This window comes from Triticum urartu, chromosome 7A, assembly GCF_056163025.1.
Source record: "Triticum urartu cultivar PI428250 chromosome 7A, HENAU_Tu73, whole genome shotgun sequence".
Classification (NCBI taxonomy): Eukaryota; Viridiplantae; Streptophyta; class Magnoliopsida; order Poales; family Poaceae; genus Triticum; species Triticum urartu.
In genome coordinates, this window is record NC_141879.1 from 737,632,679 (window position 1) to 737,645,092 (window position 12,414).

Consider the following 12,414-nt stretch of genomic DNA (forward strand, 5'->3'; position numbering starts at 1 on the left):
AAGAGATGAGGCCCGAAGAAAAAGTTGAGCTCGGATGAAAGGTTTGAGATCACAGCAATCGCGCGCGACGGCCAACCGATTGAACCCATCCGGACAAAAGATGCATTTTCTGCTCAGTGCGGGGTTCTTGTTAGGGACAAGATCCCGATCAGCATCCACCAATGGTATAAGCCTAAGAACGAAGACCCTGAGGTGTCTTATGTCAATGATATGCAGAAAAATGATCTTTGGACTGAGCTGAAGTCAAATTTCACCCTACCGCCAGAGGAGGATCCGGAGAAGCCAGTTATAGAGCAATTAATCAAGTCTTTTGCTCTTAAGAAGATGGCAGACCTATTCAGGAGGTGGAAGAATGAGCTGAAAAGGTTTGTCGACAAAGAAGAGACACCAGAATTCATCGGCAAATATGAGAAGATCAGAGATCACTGGCCCGCATTTGTGGCCCACAAGACATCGGAAAAGAGTAAGAAGATGTCGGCGACAAACAAGCAAAATGTTGCGAAGAAGAAGCTTCACCATCGCACGGGGTCAGGTGGCTACCTCAAAGCCTGGCCTATAAGTGGGCTAAGGCTGAGAATGATCTACTTGATAAAGGGATCGAACCAGAGACAATGAACTGGCCAGACCGTTGCCGTACTTGGTTCTTCGGGGCTGGCGGAACCTTGGACCCTGTATCAGGGAAGTGCCTTTGGACAGACGAGCAAATGAAAATACCAGTCAAGAGGCTTCAGCACTATATCGATGCAGCGCAATAAGGGACGTTCGTTCCAGACAGAGAGAACGACGAGCTCACAATGGCCCTCGGGAATCCTGAGCACCCTGGACGGACACGAGGCACGCCAGGCTCCGTTCCGTGGAAGGCTGGGTTTCCGGATGCAGGCGGTTACAAATGCCAGTAGAGGAGGAAAAAAGTGCAGCAGACCGAACTGCAGGCGCTGCATGCAAGGGTACAAGCGATAGAGGAATGAGAAGCAAATCGCAGCAAATGACCAAGCTACCCTGCCATCTCAGCGGAGACGCAGCGTGGCTTCCACCGAGCTGCTTCAGCCGGAGCATGTCTTGACAGCTCCTGCCAGCTACCCCGTGGATGCTATCACGGAGTCTCAAAATTGCCACTTATGACGCAATGGCAAAACTACAAAGTCAAGGCAGCTGTCGGCTCTGTTCGACCTCCTGAACCCGGCGCAACTTTTCACTGTCGTCCAATTCCAAAAGGATATGCTAGGGTGACGGTGGACGAAATAACGGAGGGATTTGAGGACCTCCAGCTTGACCACCCTACCGGTGAAGGGGAGACTAGGCTGGGTTCTGCTCTGAAGACTCCATGCCTATGGCGGAAGGAGCTCAACAACCTTCCGAACTGGACGCCTCCGCCTCCTCCTCCTCCTCCTCCGACGAGTTAGGGCACTCCGCCTCCTCCACCGCCTCCTCCTCCGACGAGTGACGATCAGGGCACTCGGCCTCCTTCTCCGGCGCGTGGCAGCACTCCGCCTCCTTCTCTGCCTGCGCCGGCGCGCCCGAGCAGCCACCAGCCTCCTCATTCTCCGCCTCGCCAACAAGGGTGGAAGAGACCCGCCGCCACCCCGGCTGCTCCGGCGCGTCGTAGTCCTTCTCCTCCACCTCGTAAGCAAGCACGAAAGAAGACAGCCGCAGCCGCTCCGTCTGCTCCGGCGTCTAGCACTACAACCAGAGGCGGGAGGCAATACAGATATGGTCCACCTCTCAAGCCTCTAGAGAAGTTACCGTACGAGATGACCGTGGAAGAAAATAAGAAGATCATGCAAAAAGAAGTGAAGGACTTCTTTGAAGGGGCGAAAGCAGAGAGACATCCACCTCCAGAGGAGAAGGTAGATCCGGTGAAAGCAAAGCGCACTCTGGCTGCCCTGACAAAACCACCAAAGTCTCCGCCGAAAGGCAACTATGAGCGCATTATTGGAAAGACATTTGTCGAAGCAGAGCGGTCGGGAAGTACTGTCAGTGATCAAAGGATAAAAGAACGACGAGCTGGGAAACAAATTGCCCGGCTCGGCGAACAAGCGAACCAATCGTGCCCCCCGCTCAAGGTGTCTAGCGACATCGTCGCTAATGATCCGAGGATGGTGCCTGGTTATAGCAATCTTGGAGATTACCTGCCCGACGATGTACATTATGATTTCTTGGAGGTGGAGGCGGTACACAGATACGAGTACGGGAAGCCTCTCGTCAATGATGAAAGATCTCTATCAACGATGATGCGAAGATTGCATGATTGGTACATGAAAACCTGCAGAGAGTCTGGGGGAGGAATACTTTGACGCTGAGAGCTAGAGAGGAGCATGACCTCGTTGGAATTGAACTGTTGAATGTTCCATTTCAGGAGTTCTTCCAGTTTTTCAATCAAAGGGCCCTCGATAAAGCAACGGTCACCTGCTACTGTCTGTAAGTACTACTACTTCTGTCATTAAGTCTCTCTATATAGGTCAGCTCTTTCATTGCATGTATTTATAATTATCCTCACTATATTATGCAGATTGAAGATCGCCGAATTGAAGAAAAAACAAGTCGGTGATATTGGGTTCATTAACACAAATCTCATAGATGCAACTGAGGTTAAATTTCATGTCGAATATATCGAGGCCAACTTGCTACGATTGTTGGTAATAAATGAAAACAAAGATATAATACTCTTTCCTTACAACTTCAAGTGAGTGTTACTGTCTTGTGCATATTCGGTTTCCCTTATATATTAGTCCAGGTTATAGTAATGTAATTGATGAGTTATGCATGCGTGCGCAGTTTCCACTATATTCTCCTAGAGATTAAGCTTGAGCAGGGACTAGTAACCATCTTAGACTCGAGACGAAAAGATCCCCAGGAGTATGCGGACATGACTCAAATCCTCGAGAAGTAAGTTAAATCGATCATTATCCACCATATCAGCAACTTTGTTCATTTCCTGATATCAAGTAATTAATTGTTTTCTTTGTGTGGCAGGGTTTAGAGAAAATTCATCAAAAAAGCTCCGGGACTGCCGAAGAAGCTGCAATTTAGATACCCGAAAGTAAGTACTATAGTAGCATGTTCCGCGCGTCTCCTAGTGATTCAAGCGCTAGTTCCATCAATACCATTTGGCATGCTTGCTTATCAGTTTGATTGACCTCTATTTCTTGTAAAGTGGTTCTGGCAGGATCAAGGGAATGATTTCTGTGGATACTACGTTTGCGAGTCCATCCGCTACACGACCTGTGTACGAGGGTACTCTGACGAACAATATGAAGTGCGTAAGCAATAATATTCACAATTTTATTTTATTACCATCATTTGTGTTGAGTTTCATTTATTCATATATATATATATATGTATTGACCCCCTTCTTCAAATTAGATCTTCCGGATGCGGGATGAACTCCTACCACCAGATCGTATCCGAGCAATTCAAGAGGACCCCCCAAAACCCCCAACCCCCCCCCCTTCAAAAAAACAAAAACCCCAGCCCCTGAAATGCTTTTGCGTGGATGCCTATGGGTCCCGGTTGGTGCCACCAACCGGGACCAAAGGCCCTCCTGCCTGGGCTCGGCGCACCGGCCACATGGAGGCCCATCTGTCCTGGTTTTGGACTGAACCGGGACTAAAGGGCTAGGGCATTAGTAACGACCCTTTAGTCCTGGTTCAGAAACCAGAACAAAAGGCCCTCACCAACCGGGACGAATGGGGGTTTTTCTACTAGTGATCATCATCTACTACAATACATACATCATCATCACCTACTACAATATGAACAGAAAAATATCTATGAACAGGGCCGTCATCGGCGTCGGGGCGGGCGGCGGCGTTGGGGCGGGCGCGCGGCGGCGTTGGGGCGCGGGGGGAGGGGAGAGGAGGGGGAACAGCGCGGTGAGGCTCACAGTGCAGGGGAGCGGCGGCGAGGTCGGGGCAGGGCTCGGCGCGCGACGGCGAGGTCGAGGCAGGGCGCGGTGAGGTTGGGGCAGGGCTCGGCGATGGCGAGGTCGGGGCAGGGTGCGGCGAGGCCGGGGCAGGGGCGACAGCGACGACGGAGACGGTGGACGGGGGTAGGGCAGCCTGGCAGCATCAATGACCTCGGCATCATCGGGCGGCAAATGGCGATGAAATCTGAAAAAATGCTAAGTGTTGGCTTATATAGAACAGGCTTTAGTCCTGGTTCGTGGAACCAACCGGGACCAAAGGTCTCTTTTCAGCAGCCCAAAGGGCGGGAAGCAGAGGCCTTTGGTCCCGGTTGGTTGCACGAACCGGTACCAATGGGCATTGGTACCGGTTCATGCCACCAACCGAGCCAAAGGCCTTGTGCTGCCCATGTCGTGGCCAAAAGTTTAGTCCCACCTCGCTAGTTGAGAGAGCTCGAGAGTGGTTTATAAGCGCTGCTACGCCCACCCTCTCGAGCTCCTCTCAACTGCAGGCTTTCGGGCCTAATCTGTCACTATGTGCTTGTGGGCCTACTGGGCCTGCAGCGGGCCTGAATCCTGGCCCATGGTTGGGTTTCTAGTCGTATTCAGGCTGTGGTGGCCCAGTAGGTGGCACTTTTTTATTTTTTTTTTGTTTTCTTTGTTGCTTCATTAATTTTATTTTGTTTCTACTTACAACAAAATACTTACTGTTGCTATATTTATTTTATTAAATTTTATTTATTTTACTTTCTTAAATTTTATTTTGTTTCTACTTACTTGTTTTATTAAATTTATTTTATTTTATTTTATTTCTACTTATTTATTTTATTCAATTTTAATTTATTTTATTTTGTTTCTATTTATTTATTAAAGTTTATTTTGTTTCTACTTATTTATTAAAGTTCATTTTGTTTCTACTTATTTATTTTATTTTCTTTTTTGCTTTTTTATTTATTTTATGAAAATTCTTTTTTCTTTTAATGTTTTGAACAGAAAATACTTTGATAATTTTAGTTGCATAAATTTTATATGTTTTTAGTTTCAATAATACTAGAGGTTTATAAAAACTTTTTAGTTGATTCCTTTAGTACCGGTTCTAAGGCTGTTACAAAGGCATTTCATTTAGTACAGGTTCTAAGGCTCCCCACAAGCATCTTTAGTACCGGTTCGTGGCATGAACCGGTAATAGAGTTTTTGAGTTGATTCTTTCTGCAGCTGTTTTTTAGTCCCACCTCGCCAAGTGAGAGGCACTCGCAGCGGTTTATAAGCCCTGAGTGCAGAGTCGATGAAGGAGAGGCGCAATGCTCACATGCACGTTGCTTAGCTTTAGGCCTTGAGGAAGTGATGCAGACTACACGGAGCTATTAGGGTTTCGGACGAAAACTACACATAGCTCCGTGCAGTCTACACTATTTCCTGATTAAGGCATGAAGCTAAGCAACGTGCAGGTAAGCACTGTGCCTCTCTTTTATTTTTAATAACTTATTACAACTCCGGACTTCTTGTGTGTTCAAAATGCACCATTCAAAGCCACATCATCAATTTTCAACCCTTTCTGACTTCATTTGTTATTTTTCATGCATTTATTGATTTTTTTTAGATATAAGACCCTGAAATTGAAAAGCATTTCAAATGAACTCTGAAAAGGTTGAAAGTTGGCATGGTATCATCATTTCACCCACATAGCATGTGCAAAAGAGTTGAGAGGGTTACGGCAAAAACTGGATGCACTTCGTGTACAAAACGGACAACCTCTTTCGAAGTATCACGGTTTCGGACGAAAACTCATATGTTACAACAAGCATTTCATTTTTTTGAACTTATTACAACTCCGGACTTCTTGTGTGTTCAAAATGCACCATTCAAATCCACATCATTAGTTTTCAACCCTTTCTGACTTCATTTGTTATTTTGCATGCATTTACTGATTTTTTTAGCTATAAGACCCTGAAATTGAAAAGAATTTGAAATGAACTCTGAAAAGGTTGAAACTTGACATGGTATCATCATTTCACCCATATAGCATGTGCAAAAAAGTTGAGAGGGTTACGGCAAAAACTGGATGCACTTCGTGTACAAAACGGACAATCTCTTTTGAAGTATCAGGGTTTCATACGGAAACTCATCTGTTACAACAGGCATTTCATTTTTTTTTTGAACTTATTTGAACTCCAGACTTCTTGTGTATTCAAAATGCACCATTCAAAGCCACATCATCAATTTTCAACCCTTTCTGACTTCATTTGTTATTATTCACACATTTACTATTTTTTTGAGCTATAAGACCCCGAAACTGAAAAGCACTCCAAAATGAAATCTGAAAAGGTTGAAACTTGGCATGGTATCATCATTTCACCCACATAGCATGTGCAAAAAAGTAGAGAGGGTTACGGCAAAAACTGGATGCACTTCGTGTACAAAACGGACAATCTCTTTCGAAGTATCATCAGGGTTTCGTACGGAAACTCGTCTGTTACAACAGGCATTTCATTCTTCACATGTAACTGCAGTGATATTCTAGATCAAAGGCATCATCATAATAGTCGTGGAGAGAAAGTCTTCACTTTTTCTTCGCTTTTGTCCTATGCTTATTGCGTCGTAACCATGGATAATCTTCATCGTTTAACAGGGTGCTTGGGTCAGCCTTCACTTTGAAGGGAGGAATTTCATGAAACTTTTCATAATCTTTGGACATGTCTATCTTGCCCTCCACTCCCGCGATGTCTCTTTTTCCTAAAAGAACTATGTGGCACTTTGGCTCATCGTATGATGTGTTCGCTTCCTTATCTTTTCTTTTTCTCGGTTTGGTAGACATGTCCTTCACATAGAAAACCTGCGCCACATCATTGGCTAGGACGAACGGTTCGTCTATGTACCCAAGATTGTTCAGATCCACTGTTGTCATTCCGTACTGTGGGTCTACCTCTACCCCGCCTCCTGACAGATTGACCCATTTGCACTTAAACAAAGGGACCTTAAAATCATGTCTGTAGTCAAGTTCCCATATGTCCACTATGTAACCATAATATGTGTCCTTTCACCTCTTGGTTACTGCATCAAAGCAGACACCGCTGTTTTGGTTGGTGCTCTTTTGATCTTGGGCGATCGTGTAAAATGTATTCCCATTTATCTCGTATCCTTTGTAAGTCAATACAGTCGAAGATGGTCCCCTGGACAACGAGTACAACTCATCACAAACAATTGTCACCTCTGAGACGTGTTTCCAACCAATTGCCAAAAGTCCTGATGTGTTCACATGTAATCCAGTCGTCACACTGCTCCAGGTGTTTGGAGCGCAGACTGTTCTTGTGTTCATCGACATACGGGGTCACCAAGGCAGAGTTCTGTAGAACTGTGTAGTGTTCTTGAGACCAAGAATGCCCGTCCCTGCATATTATTGTGTCCCCTCCAAGCGTGCCTTTTCCAGTCAGTCTCCCCTCATACCGCGATTTAGGGAGACCAATCTTATTAAGGCCAGGAATGAAGTCAACACAAAATCCAATGACATCCTCTGTTTGATGGCCCATGGAGATGCTTCCTTCTGGCCTAGCGCGGTTACGGAAATATTTCTTTAGGACTCCCATGAACCTCTCAAAGGGGAACATATTGTGTAGAAATACGGGGCCCAGAATGACAATCTCATCGACTAGATGAACTAGGACGTGTGTCATGATATTGAAGAAGGATGGTGGGAACACCAGCTCGAAACTGACAACACATTGCGCCACATCACTCCTTAACCTTGGTATGATTTCTGGATCGATCACCTTCTGAGAGATTGCATTGGGGAATGCACATACCTTCTCAATGGCTAATCGGACGTTTTCCGGTAGAAGCCCCCTCAATGGAACCGGAAGCAGTTGCGTCATAATCACATGGCAGTCATGAGACTTTAGGTTCTGGAACTTTTTCTCTGGCATATTTATTATTCCCTTTATATTCGACCAGAAGCCAGACGGGACCTTCATACTGAGCAGGCATTCAAAGAATATTTCCTTCTCTTCTTTGGTAAGAGCGTAGCTGGCAGGACCTTCATACTACTTTGGAGGCATGCCGTCTTTTTCGTGCAAACGTTGCAGGTCCTCCCGTGCCTCCGGTGTATCTTTTGTATTCCCATACACGCCCAAGAAGCCTAGCAGGTTCACTCAAAGGTTCTTCGTCATGTGCATCACGTCGATTGAAGAGCGGACCTCTAGGTCTTTCCAGTAGGGAGAATGCCCTCCGCAGTGGGTTATCAACCTACTCTTAGTACAGAAATGGGTTCTTTGCAAGAAAGAATTGCTTCTACTAAAAAGGGATCTATAACTTCGATTCAAGCAGTTTATGTACCTGCAGACGATTTGACCGACCCTGCCCCTGCCACAACATTTGCACATTTGGATGCTACTACCGTACCCTAGTATCATCATTATTTGCCACGCGAATCCACATTGAGATTGAGGAACAAAACGAAAGATATTATCGATAAATAAAAGCACATCTTGCTTATTAACATCTCGGAAATATTCCGCCATAGTTAGGGCAGTTAAACCAACTCTCATAGCAGGATATAGCTCAAATAATAAATATTCTTTTTCAGGCGGTCTACGAGCTGCTGCTCAATCCATTAGTTATGAAATACGTACTTTCCAGAGGATTAGCTTCCAAGGGTATTTATCCAGCAGTAGATCCTTTAGATTCAACCTCGACTATGTTAGATTTCTTCTTCCACATGGGTGCGCGTCCCTCAGCGTCATTCGGAACAGATAGTCCGCCGGGACCCTTTCCAAAGATTTCGTGTAAATCATTGACCATAGCAAGTACGTGATCACCGGTACGCATGGCGGGCTTCTTCCGGTGATCTGCCTCGCCTTTGAAATGCTTGCCTTTCTTTCGACATTGATGGTTGGTCGGAAGAAATCGATGATGTCCCAAGTACACATTCTTCCTGCATTTGTCCAGGTATATACTTTCGGTGTCAGCTAAACAGTGCGTGCATGTGTGGTATCCCTTGTTTGTCTGTCCTGAAAGGTTACTGAGAGCAGGCCAATCGTTGATGGTTACAAACAGCAATGCATGTATGTCAAATTCCTCCTGTTTGTGCTCATCCCACACACGTACACCTTTTTCAATCCACAGCTGTAAAAGTTCTTCAACTAATGTCCTTAGGTACACATCAATGTCGTTGTCGGGTTGCTTAGGGCCTTGGATGGGAATTGGCATCATAATGAACTTCCGCTTCATGCACATCCAAGGAGGAAGGTTGTGCATACATAGAATCATGGGCCAGGTGCTGTGATTGTTGCTCTGCTCCCCGAAAGGATTAATGCCATACACGCTTAAACCAAACCATACGTTCCTTGGGTCACCTGCAAACTCAGCCCGGTACTTTCTCTCAATTTTTCTCCACTGCGACCCGTCAGCGGGTGCTCTCAACTTCCTGTCTTTCTTACGGTCCTCACTGTGCCATCGCATCCACTTGGCATGCTCTTTGTTTCTGAACAGTCGTTTCAACCATGGTATTATAGGAGCATACCACATCACCTTCACAGGAACCCTCTTCCTGGGGGGCTAGCCGTCAACATCACCAGGGTCTTCTCGTCTGATCTTATACCGCAATGCACCGCATACTGGGCATGCGCTCAAATCCTCGTACGCACCGCGGTTGAGGATGCAGTCATTAGGGCATGCATGTATCTTCTGCACCTCCAATCCTAGAGAGCATACGACCTTCTTTGTTGCGTACGTACTGTCGGGCAATTCGTTATCCTTTAGAAGCTTCTTCTTCAATGTTTTCAGTAACTTCTCAAATCCTTTGTCAGGCACAACATTCTCTGCCTTCCACTGTAGCAATTCTAGTACGGTACGACTCTTTTTTGTGATCCTCAATGCATGCGATCGAACTTCAGCTTCTCCTTTTGACTTTCGCATCAACAATGACCCGGCGGAGATCATCATCGGGCACAATATTGTCTGGTTCCTCTTGATCTTCAGCAGCTTCCCCCGTTGCAGCATCACCGTATTCCGGGGGCACATAGTTGTCATCGTCCTCTTCCTCTTCGTTGTCTTCCATCATAACCCCTATTTCTCTGTGACATTATAGCGTGGCATGAAACCCTTATAAAGCAGGTGACTGTGAAGGATTTTCCGGTCAGAGTAAGACTTCGTATTCCCACATATAGGGCATGGACAGCACATAAAACCATTTTGCTTGTTTGCCTCAGCCACTTCAAGAAAATTATGTACGCCCTTAACGTACTCGGAGGTGTGTCTGTCACCGTACATCCATTGCCGGTTCATCTGCGTGCATTATATATAATTAAATATGTCAAAAACCATTACAGAACATCATGGATAGATAAGTGACCAAATTAATAGAAGTTCATCATCACATTAAAACCAAAGTACATACATAGTTCTCATTGAACAGCATATAGCTCTTCAGAGCATCTAACTAAACCATACATTGAAACTATGTAAAACATTTCAATGCAACAACAAATGCGATCATAATCGCAACCAAGGTAACAATTGATCCAACGGCATAATGATACCAAGCCTCGGTATGAATGGCATATTTTCTAATCTTTCTAATCTTCAAACGCATTGCGTCCATCTTGATCTTGTGATCATCGACGACATCCGTAACATGCAACTCCAATATCATCTTCTCCTCCTCAATTTTTTTTATTTTTTCCTTCAAGTAATTGTTTTCTCCTTCAACTAAATTTAACCTCTCGACAATAGGGTCGGTTGGAATTTCCGGTTCACATACCTCCTAGATAAATAAAATCTATGTCACGTTGATCGGCATAATTGTCATAAACAATAAATGAACCAAATAGTTATAAAAGGTAATATATACCACATCCGAATCATAGACAGGACGAGGGCCGACGGGGGCGGATACCAAAACCATCGCACTATATAATAACAAGCAATAATAAAAGTAAGAAAATTAGACAAGTACCTATCTAAAGTAAGAATTTTTTTCCTTTCAAAAAGAAGATAAGAACAAGAGGCTCACCACTTCACCAGGGTGGTGCCGGCGACAAGATTGGCGCGGGCGATCGACGGCGGTGAAGACGGGGATGGGACGTGACGAGCCGGTAAACCTAGACAAATCTCGGGGAAAATGAAGCTTGGAGGTCGAGCTTCGAGAGGAGAAAGCTTAACTGGTGTGGCTCGGGCATTTCATTAAACACCTCATGTGCATAGGAGGTGAGCTAGAGCACCACAAAGCTCTCCCCTCGAGCGAGAAAAAACAGAGCACTGTGGAGTGCTCTGCTGCGGCGATGGGGTATATATAGGCAACTCATTGGTCCCGGTTCGTGGCTGGAACCGGGACTAAAGGCCCATCATCTGTCCCGGTTCTAGGCACGAACCGGGACCAATGGCCGATTCGTGCCTAGAACTGGAACAAATGGGTCCACACGAACCGGGACAAATGCCTCCCGAGGCCCGGCCGGCCCCGTGGGCGCACGAACCGGGACGTATGCCCCCATGGGTTCCGGTTCGTGACAGAACCGGGACTAATGGGCTGGCTAGGCCCCAACCGAAGCCCTGTTTTCTACTAGTGTCGGTCTGGTCGTTGCTCCTTGGGTGAGCCACTGAGGCATAGCAGATCTGCGTCCCGATGCTGGCGCAGTATGACTTGAAGAGGTTGCTTTGGGTTTTTTTTTCTTTTTGTCTCGCCGACGCATAGCTTTGGTCTTATACAACTTGCTATTTCCCAGTGTGTTTTTTGTGCATGTGTTTGCATTGGTTGTGTGCATCCCTACGCAGAGGCCAGGTGTGTGCATATTATGTTTGTAGTCTCTTGATGCTTCATTTTAATCCAATAAAACTCACCCTTTGTCAAAAAAACGAGTTAATAAAATGCATCATTTATCGATTATTTTTTTGCCAATGAGCAAATAAAAGAGAAAAATGTGAAGCAGGCTAATACGAGTGCTTGAAATTGGTTTTCGCTCCTTCCGGCCAATTGCGCAGGCAGTTCACACTTTGTGTTCCCACTTTGTGATAGCTACATCACCATTCGCCAAACTGCTTGAGAGAATACAAAACTGCCGACGAGCTAAGCAAACTTGATTCCATTTTCTCGTTCTTTGTAAGATCTGCACACGTGGTGTATATTCCACCAAAACGCGTAGAAGGTCAAACACTGGAGCATATAATTGCACGAGCAACGGCAACGTTGCACATTCGTAAAAAAGATTTTTTTTTTAAAAAACGCCAACGTTGCAGCCAAGGTCTGATTGATTCTGAAATACTGTAGATCAGATTCGGTGGAGAAGGATAATCTGAAAGCGATAAGCATGAACGTTGCGCCCCATAAGATAATTTTATCCTGCTCCACCAGTACCATCTATTGCAGGGACCAAATGTAAGCATCAACGTTACAATCCTATCCTCCCTACTAAAATAGAGCGGCGAATTCCGTTCGGCACCAAATCGAAATGGACAGATAGAAGGGAACACAAAGGAACGCACCACTTGTTTCTGATTTACACTTTTCCGTGAAGCGATCGAGG